Raw genomic sequence first — 11,543 nt, forward strand, 5'->3', positions numbered from 1 at the left:
TATATAAAGAAAACAGCTATCAGTTCTAACCACGCAATTAACTGAAACAAAAGAAGCATTTTAGTTTTACCTCATTTTTCAATTTAAAGTGACAGCTAGCCTTGATACTTTTAAGTATTTCCTGGAAGTTTAGGAAGTTTTTGAGACAAGCAGACTCTCATTTCCTCTTCAATAGAGAATTCATTATTTCTTTTTCTCATTTTCATCTTTAATGTTTGGCAGTATTGAAAATTCAAAGGCACACCCATAAGATTGGTAGAAAACTATTTCGAAAAACTGTTGATGCACGAGCAGATATTTCAGAAAGCTTGCCTATAATAGAAAGCTAGAACATATCTAAGGATTGCTTGAGTGTTTTCTTTTTAGATTTATTTGAAATCAATTGAAATAGCTTCAAGCAATTCATCCTTCATTTACTGTGAAATAAATAAATAAATCAGGTGAAACAGGAACGAAATGGTTTCTTATCCAGTAGAAACTCTTTGTGGGGAACAATGGAAAATAATGTTGGTTATCGTCCTTCAATGTTTCCAAATGCTCTATTATGAAATCACCAGCTATCTTTTATACGTACTTGTTGCTTTTTAGTTCACCCCCCCACACACACTTAGGACAGTTCTGATCGAGCAGGCCTGTGATCAAAGGCATTCCAGTTCTTATCATTCCGTCTTTTTCTTTTCTTTTTTTTTTTCTCAGATACACGTCTCTATGTATATATTATCCGACATATCGTTCCTTTAAGGCGGCAGGGTAGGATTTCGAGGAAATTTGGCTGTTATCTCTAGCTCGTCGATCGATCGATCATGTTGAAGCTCCTTACTTGGCTTCTAACCTTTTATTACGGCTTGTATTGTGTTAAGGTACGCGTAGTAACATGCTTCGATCACAAAGCCTTATTCTCTTTCAACAGACTGTTTGCTTCTTTTTTTTTACATTATTAATCTCAAAGACTATCGATAGAACTAAAGCGGTGAAATAGCAGGCGGTTAGATCGACCCTAATACACAACTGGTACTTAATTTATCGACCCCGAAAGGATGAAAGGCAAAGTCGACCTCGGCGGAATTTGAATTCAGAACGTAAAGACAGACGAAATACCGTTACGCATTTTGCCTGCCGTGCTGACGCTTCTGCCAGCTCTCCGCCTTTCAAAGTTCCTTTCCATAGTTCTTCTGCGTCTGATTGATGTCCACACTCTTCCAATTGACTCAACAAGGGAGTCTCTACATAACTGCTCGACCTGCTACAAATAACAGCTAAAAGTTTCTCGAATAGTACTCTACTGTCTTTAATTATAAGTTTAAAAAATTTTAATATTTTTTAGTCCTAGATATAGCCTTAAAGTGACCAAGCGGTTACGGATGGACTGTCTTTGAGCACAGAGTTACTCGATCGGAATTTTCCCGTGTTGAAAACAACAACAACAATATACTTAACCTATACTTCTGCTGAGGAAGGGGAAGAGCTCACAAACAAACGAGAGAGAACTAGGGAATAATGTTAACCAACCTGTAAAAAATCTCTTCCCGTTTTCACTGTACTTAAAACTACTGTGGTCGCTTTTAATTCTGAAAACGCTGAGAATAATCAAAACCATATTTTTATTGCATAACTATTCGGTCAACACTTCTTTATAATTAAATTAAAAATACATTCTTACCAGGTTAACTAAGCTAGGTTGGCATTACAACGTTCACTGCCAGACTATTCACGACAGCTTTCTCCTGTTCCTGTCACTTCCTCACCTTAATTCTCTATATTAAAACTAAACTAGAGTAAAATAAAATCAATGATGAAAATCCATAATTTTACGAAACTGTTTGAAGTACCATGTCTTAAGTGGATATTGATGTCACAAAACTCAAATATTATTATAACTCGATTTATCAACATAGATTCCAGTTTTGTTTCCAGCAGCTTTACATTAAAATATTCTCTGTGCATACAAACACAAGGGAAGATAGTTTAAACGGTGGAGTGTGTTTTATTCTACGAGGAAGAAGTAAAATCTAACGTTTCGGAATCTTGTCTTTCCTCAGGAAAGGTATATAAAAATTATATTCTTTTATACTGGGATGTTAAAAATAAACTTTTGCGCCGTAGTTTATTTGCTCCCCTCTTTATAAAAAAGAACTAGTATCCGAGGTTAGACATATTTCTTCCTCACAGCATAAAAAAACCTATCTCACTATTCGAACTATTTGTATTACACTTTGCTGGCTCAGAACATCACTAATTACTTCGTATACTGTTGTCTTAAAAAAAGAGGAGATATATTTAAATTTTGATAATTTGCATAAATTTATGAAATAACTTTAATTCTTTTGTTCTTTTACTTGTTTCAGTCATTTGAATGTGGCCATGCTGGAGCACCGCCTTTAGTCGAACAAATCGACCACAGGAGTTATTCTTTCTAAGCCTAGTACTTATTCTATCAGTCTCTTTTGCCGAACCGCTAATGTTACGGGGACATAAAAAACACCAACATCGGTTGTCAGGCGACAGTGGGGGGACAAACACACACACACACACACACACACACACACACACACACACACACACACACATGACGGTTTCTTTCAGTTTCCGTCTACCAAATCCACTCACAAGGCTTTGGTCGGCCCGAGGCTATAGTAGAAGACACTTGCCCAAGGTGCCACGCAGTGGGACTGAACCCGGAGCCATGTGGTTGGTTAGCAAGCTACTTACCACACAGCCACTCCTACGCATATCTTGAACCATATTATTAAAATATATCCTCTTTTTCTGTAAAGACGGTAAGATGTGATTTGAGGGGAAATTTGGTTGTTATTCATAGCAGGTCAAGCGCCGCTTCTAAACCAGGGTCATTCTCATTGGCTTTGTTTGATCAAGAATGATGTAGAGTGCGACAAATAGCATCAACGGCAGCAGTACCAGCATTATCAAGCCACCCCCCCCTCACCACCGCCACCACTATCAACGACAATAACGTCCTCAACAACTACAATACTTGGTTGAAAGTGCCGTTTGCGGAGTTCACTCAATTGCAAGTATATAAATCACGTCTCCCCTCGATGTCAGTAACGCGTCTACTCTGGCTGGCTTGAAACACATAGCAACATAAACATTGGTTAATAATATCACTTTCGTCGAATGGAAACGTTTGAATGCCAGCAGTGAATGCATGGAATGTGTCAGTACCATTACATCAGTTGAATCATTCAATTTGTAAAGCAACATTTGATTTCTTTTACTTCAATAGAAAATATGTTCCTAGATGTTTGAAGTGGTTTCAATTATTTTTCCTTCTCGGACTGAGTAATCAGACAGTGGAATTTTTGCTAATTTCTTGTTCAGCTTCATTACTAAACATTGTTCTTACAATGAAGTCGTAAAAAGAAAAAAAAAAGAAAGAAAAAAAACCCAGTAAAAATATAACAAAATGGCAAAATAAGTCAGTCGCCTATCGAATTTAGCTTTCATCTGCTTCGAAAATGATTTCTACTGCCCGCTTGCTTGATATGATGCCAATCTGAACATTACATGAAACCTTTACTCTTTCAAATTTCAAAATGACGGTTTCTTTTGCGTTTCATATCGCTTAGTCAGAAGAAGAAGAGTAGCGTTTACGACCTCTTTACCGATTTTCTTAGACTGGTTGGATTCTCAATTAGTTGTAATAGAGCGGATATCGTCAACGCTTCTTCCCAGGTGTCAGGTAGTAGTGTTAAACCGAAAGACTTCTCAAAATTAGGAAAAGAGTCTGTATAGACCCCCCATGGTCAATCTGACCACAGCATGTTAGGTTTTAGGCGCAGGCGTAGCAAGCAGTATGGTAAGGAGCTTGCTTCTCAACCACATGGTTCCGGGTTCAGTTTCGCTGCGTGGCTCCTTGAGCAAGCGTTTTCTACTATAGCCTGGGGTTGACTAAAGCCTTGTAACTGGATATGGTAGACGGAAAACTGAGAGAAGCCCATGTCTTTCTGTCTATGTTTGTCCCACACCACTGCGTTTATGTCTCCGTAACGTAGCGTGATTTTCTTCGGGTGATGACTTCTTGATATTTAAATTGATCTCCAATCTCCCCAATCACACCAATGTGTCTTATTTCAGAAAAAAAAACAAAAACAAAGAAAGAAGCTCAATAAACCCAAAAGTCATAGCATAAAGCAACTTCTTTTCCAAGTATAGTACAACCATGTCTTATATAACCGGTTCACTATTTAAATATGAATTTAGTTTCAGTTCGTTACATCTCAAGAACACCTGCGTTGTATCTGAGGAGCATGTCGGCCAAACATATTTTACAATAGACAAGTATGAAATATGAAATTAAAAGAAAGGCGACGAAAACGAAACGAAACGTTACTAAGAGAGAAGGTCCTGCATGTCACGTTAGAAGAAGGATGATATATATTATAATATAATATAATATGGTATGACATAATACAATATAAATATTAGGAAATATAATATAATATAAATATTATGAAATATAATGTAAATAGTGACAGGAACAGACTGATAAGATTAAATAATCAAATTTTAAAAAAATGTATAAAAGTATATTTGCATTTATACAAATACACAGTACAAATTTTGATACATGTATATACACAAGCACTGTATATATATATATATATATATATATATATATATATATATATATATATATATATGTATATACACACACGCACATATTTATATTTATGGATACATACATACATACATACATAATACTTCTCTCTCTCTGTTTATCTATCTATCTATCTATCTATCTATCTATCTATCTATCTCTCTATCTATCTATCTATCGTTATAGTGCATGTGCATACAAAATATATACATATGTGCGTAATGGATGTTTATATATAAACACACACAATATATTTATGTATATCTATATAAATTTACACACAATCTTCCTCTCTTTCCATACATACATACATATATATAAATATATACATATATATTTACGCAAGCACACACACACACACACACACACACACACACACACACACACACACAGACACACACAGACACACACAGACACACACACACACACACACACACACACACACACACACACACACACACACACACAAACACAAGTTTGGAGGTATATATTATCCGAACGGATACCGTATTAGCTTTCAGTTAAGTTCCAATCAATGGCTAACCACAATGACCAATGTCTAACGTCTGTGACTACATTTAGTTGTTAGTCACTCTGTGAACTCTTCCGATGGTAATTCCATGTTCTCTTCGCTGGACAGTAAAGACAAAAAATAGCTATTCTATCGATTGGGAAATAATTAGTATTGTTAAGCCTTATCGGGTAGAGGAAAATAGATGCGACTTTAGCGTAGAGGAACTTTACCAAATATTTTCATCAAAACACACATTAATTAAAAAAAAGACACGAACAAGCCCTTAGATGTTTACACAAGCACGGTTGGACCTTTAAGAAACATAAAGATAATTCTAGATAGCCAACACCGTAGCATCAATTGCGCTTGATATAACAAACAGAACAGCATAACCTAAGCATAGAAATATTTAATAACTATCATTAATAAAAAAAAATACCCTATACGATGTACAACACAAATATGTACAACACGATATATACAATGTACGAATATGTACAACACAATATATACAATGAACGAATGTGTACAGCACAATATATACAATGTACAAATATGTACAACACAATATATACAATGTACAAATATGTACAACACAATATATACAATGTACAAATATGTACAACACAATATATACAATTTACAACACAATAATGAGCAGCTCAACCAAAAAAAAAAAAAAAAATTGAATATAAACAAACAAGAACTCTTTAATACAAACACTACACTCTAAATAAAAAATAACCCACACAACCATTAAAACGAACAAAAAGCCTTACAAAAACAACAATATCGACCATAACCTATTTTAAGACCAAGCTCTAACTTTGGACAGTGACTGGGGGGAAGTTGAGGTCAGCAGCATATATCTATAAATAACACCCCCCCCCACCTACAGAACACTTACAAAAATTTACTTCAATCAGATGACTTCGAGGACGACTAAATGGATGGTTCCCGATTAAGGTGCACCGACAATATTGCAAGATTGTATTTGCAATAGTGAGTAGTCGCTGCAGCGGAAACACGCGCAGGTCATTATAATATGCTGTATATAACTATAAAATAAGTTTTGTGGATGTATGAGTCTCCATACTCTTTATGATATATATATATATATATATATATATATATATATATATATATATATATATGCATGTCGATATCTATCTATCTATACGCATAAACATACATGCATACACACATTTTAGCGACAGTTACTAAACAGAATAATCCGTTGAAAAACAAAAAAAAAAACAAAAAAAACACAAACAAACGGTATGATAAACATTTCCAGAAAATCCTTTTTCAAGCAAGTAATTGGAAGTTTGTCTCTCTTTAAATCACAAAATACTTCTTTCAAAAGCTAAAATATCTTTGGATTCGCTGCAGAAGCAACATAAAAAGCAATCTTCAGTTGTATATCAAACGTTTCCAATAGGTAAACAAATAGAATAATAAAATTTAAGAGCACCATATGAAACTGCTTTAATTAGGAACGCTCCTCCCATAAAGAAGCGTGTCTCTTCAAAATTGCATTGTCTACTGAAGCGAAATATATGATAAAACTATTAGCAGTAGCAAAACAACCGTTTAAAACGCGACTCAAACGGTCCGATGCAACAGTTCTTTCTGACACCGTTCCACCGAACACAATACACAAGAAGAAAGGAAATGAAAGAGAAATAGTATACACATTATGGAATATCCTAGAACAGACTAATCCGTTTAAAACCAGAGCGAAGCGTAATCTTTGCGTAACACACACACACACACACACACACACACACACACACACACACACACACACACACACACACACACACACACAGAGTCAGTAACTTGTCAAACCCCGCACTGAAATACATGAAAAGCCTGAGATCGCGTCCGTCTATCGCCATAGCATCAAATTTTTACTCAAATATATTTAAATAGAATGCACTGTGATAAAAGACGAAGAAATACACACACTTGGTAAGAATGACATTCCCTTTATGGCCTGCTACAATGGTTTTCACACATTCTACAGATGATCATAGATCGCCCCTCCTCCTGCGGAAAGTAAGCAAGTTGTGTGAAATATGGATAAGTTTAAACCTCAAGTGTTACACGTTAAAATATTTGTAGACTTTACACACATCCACCACAAACATGTATTGGACTCGCAGTTTTGTACTGGTACCTAGACAACGAGTATAAACAGATGCCTTCATACATTCATATATAGATTTTAATTTTGGCACAAGGCCAGCAAGGTTGGGAGAGGGGGCAAGTCGATTACATCGACCCAAGTACTCAAATGATACTTATTTTATTTTCCCTGAAACGATGAAGGGCAAAGTCGACCTCGGCTGAATTTGACCTCAGACAGACGAAATGGCGCTAAGCATTTTGCTTGGCGTGCTAACGATTCTGCCAGCTCGCCGCCTTAACATGCATATATTAAACGTTATATATATACGTGCACACATACTTCATACATAATACACAAGTACATACATAATGAGTATAGATTAAAGCACTTCACAGCTAAATAGCTTCGACAATAAGCGTCTTCCTTTACACGAAAGTGGTTGTCACAGATAGGAATTATAATTCCAACTCTTGTGATGCAAGCCTATTTTCTGAAGATATCGAAAACCATCCAAAATCTGCCAGAGAAGAGAACTACAAAAATATAAACAAAACTCCTCCGTCACCACCGCCATTCACTCGTATATCTTCGCATAAAACTAATCCAGCAGTTTGAAAATAATTTTTTCCAATTTCCTTAAGCTTTCTCTATATAACAGGTTATTTTTGACAGGAGCAGAAGAAATAAGCCAAACATTCTTATGTTGAAAGTTATTGACGATATCGGTGGTGATCCTATAAAAAATAAGTGATAACAGGTATTTAACTATCAAGACATTCTGAAAGGACACTTCGATACCTACAGTGCATGTGGTAAGGAAATAACGTGAGCAACAATGGTGAATAGCAATATAAAAAGAAACATCGGCACTCTGCGTCGCATAATTGAACATTTCGTAAGGTGTTAAGTTCATAACACACAAAATATATCTAAGGAAAATGGGCAAAATTATACGAAGATAAGGGGGAATTCATAACTTCAAAGCATGAACCGGAGACGCTGACTGAAAAAACAAATATCATTATGAGAAGACTATTACTAGGATTAATCATATTCCTGGTTTTAATCAAAAAGTGCTACGTCGGAAGACGAAGGGAAATAATATCCTCATAGAAAGAACCTCTTTTCAGGAAGGTCTTAAATCATTTTTGCTTAAAATTCTGTAATGAAAAATTTTTTAGTAAGAATGTAGCATGTTTGAATACAATAAAGGAAGAATACAATATAAAAGACTGACTGAACTAAAGTATTTTCAAATCCGAGAGTCAACTAGTTTTACTAACATTTTCAGACGATACAGGGATGCAATTTGGCAAAAAGAAATCTTCATATTTGGTAGTCAAATAGAGAAAAAACTTTTCCAAGTCCCAATCCTTTACGCCGATGGTCTCTCTATGGTCTCTATTTCACATAACGAATGCAATAAATAACTCGCTATTGACGTAAGTATATAATTTAAGACGTGTTGTCAATAACGATTGAGTTATCCAACGATACTATAACCAGACTAAAAGAAAAAAACATATATGACATTCCTCTTGCAACAAAAACAATACATTTACAGTACCAGTTCTGGTACCAAAATACGAGGTGGACTATAGAGGAAATTAGTTGATATTAAAACATAGGCGATCTCAGCAATAACTAGAAGCTTCTACAGAAGCAGTGATGTTGATAGACCTTAACTGAGAAGAAATGGAGGAAGACTTTTGAGATCAGAGTTGCATGGTACCACCCAGATTTTTTAAGCAATAGCTACGAAAATAGATACGTTAACCAAATTAACCAAATGCTCAAAGTGAAGAGAATAACAAGTTAAGAGTCGGCAGTGAACTCTTCAAGAAGTACTCATTTCCTGAGATGTCCGTGCACGCCTAGGTTTGATGGAGCAGCATACCTCAACATAGAAACGGAAGAGAAAACTCTGCATATCATAAAATGCATAAGCATGGATATGTTTTCGTACATTTGAGGGTGATTAACAGGAAGTGTAGCTTATTTTTGACTTATGACCATGACATCACATCATATTTCAAAGGTTATGGTTTTTTAATACACCATATTACGGAAATATCTAACGAATAAAAGAGACAACGAAACCCATAAAACCTCAAAATGAGACCGAAATTATCGATTATGTCACATTTCTGTGAATTATATTACACGCGTGATGTGCAACCCCAAAATGTTATTAATCTCCCAATATGACATGATCTTATTGTTAAAACAAAAGTGAAATTGCATCGACAGGAAATACTGCTTTGGAATAAATATAGAGAATATCTCTGTTGTTGACTATATACATATCAGCACAAAAAAACATCGGTAGAATATTCCCATCAAAACTTTCGCCATGTGCAAATATAACAAACTTGAAGTTGTTTAGGAAAAAAAAAAAAGAAGTACAGTTAAAGAGGTCAGCTAATTTGCAGTTGTGAAGATTTCTTTGAAAATCAATGAGAAAGAAAATATTTACTGACAACTACTTCAAAACCTACAATTTCTCTATCCAAGTTATAAATTCTTATTCATACCTATAAGTATTGGTGCAGTTAGAAAATGTTTGTCATGGGTATGGCTTTAAGCTATATCCAGTAATGGAATCCTGGTTCGAGAGTTCCAGAGTTTTAAGGAGTGTGGAACCACCTTCTATCCACTATTGTTTTCTGATCTATTCTGACCCGGAGTAGTAGCCCCTGTCAGGGTCCTAGCTATGGGGTAAATAGCATGTAACTACCGGAACCAGGGCACTTTGAAATCATGGGATACAGCTTGGTGGATGTGAATTATTTCGGCAGATGTGCTTATTGAATCAATGGCGACTGTCATTAGATGCCGAGTAACATCTAATGTCAATCAACCTGTTCAGCTAACGAACTACTGCTATTCTCTATAGTCGTACCGTGCGTAGATGAGAGATTTCAGTTAACGAAAGACCAATGTGACTTAAATATATATTGGTCGGCCCGAGGCTATTGTAGAAGACACTTGCTCAAGGTGCCACGCAGTGGGACTGAACCCGGAACCATGTGGTTGGTAAGCAAGCTACTTACCACACAGCCACTCCTGCGCTTATATAATATATATGTATTGTATATAATGTATATTGCGTATAATGTATACTATATACAATATTTTGCATATACTTGATACGATGGAATCAACCTACAAACATTATTATGGACCACCAAGCCCACAGAAACAGCTGTTGGATGTGTAATTTTTTTTCCTTCACCCAAGGTGGTGAGCTGGCAGAAATGTTAGCACGCCGGGCGAAATGCCTAGCGGTATTTCGTCTGTCTTTACGTTCTGAGTTCAAATTCCGCCGAGTTCGACTTTGCCTTTCATTCTTTCGAGGTCAATAAATTAAGTACCAGTTACGCACTGGGGTTGATATAATCGACTTGATCCCTTTGTCTGTTCTTGTTTGTCCCCTCTATGTTTAGCCCTTTGTGGGCAATAAAGAAATAAGAAACGTTAGCATGCCGGGCGAAATACTTCGCAGTATTTCGTCTGTCTTGACGTTCTGAGTTCAAATTCCGCCGAGGTCGACTTTGCCTTTCATCCTTTCGGGGTCGATAAATTAAGTAGCAGTTGCGTACTGGGGTCGATCTAATCGACTTAATCCCCTCCCAAAAATTTTGGGCCTTGTGCCTAGAGTAGAAAAGAACTTTTTTCCATGTAACAAAATAGTTAGTAGGGGGCCTCTGAAAAAATTTTGCTTTAGATGTATTTATTGGTAAGTATTGCAAGAAACAGCTAGGTTTCTTTCTCTAGCATTTTGGATAGTTCAACCTACACAAGTTGATGTGTGATAAACAAAATAGGAATTTTCAAAGAAGTTTCTATAAAACTAGTTTTTAAACATCGAATGGCCATGGGGGTTCACCAGAATAAAATAGTAATCAAAGGGGTCCACAGATAAAAAAATAAAATGGTTGAAAATTCCTGTTCTATATAGAATATATTTTTATTATGTATTGTGTATTAAATGCGAGAGATAACGAGTGGCTTCTACGTGGTCACTCTCAGTGCTAGAAATACCAGCCAAAATCTCCCTCAAATTTTACCTGGTCATACTGAGAACCTGATACACGGGACAGATCAGGGATCTTTGAAGGATACATGTCAACGACGATGACAACAACAGCATTGACAACAACAATTACCATAGCTGTAGATATTACAACAACAACGACAACAATAACAGTAACCCATTCTTCTATAGACACAAGGCTCGAAACGTTGTGCCTATAGAAACCGTGCTGATCGATTAC

This window comes from Octopus bimaculoides, chromosome 14 (genome assembly GCF_046866305.1).
Source record: "Octopus bimaculoides isolate indiv1 chromosome 14, ASM4686630v1, whole genome shotgun sequence".
Taxonomy (NCBI): Eukaryota; Metazoa; Mollusca; class Cephalopoda; order Octopoda; family Octopodidae; genus Octopus; species Octopus bimaculoides.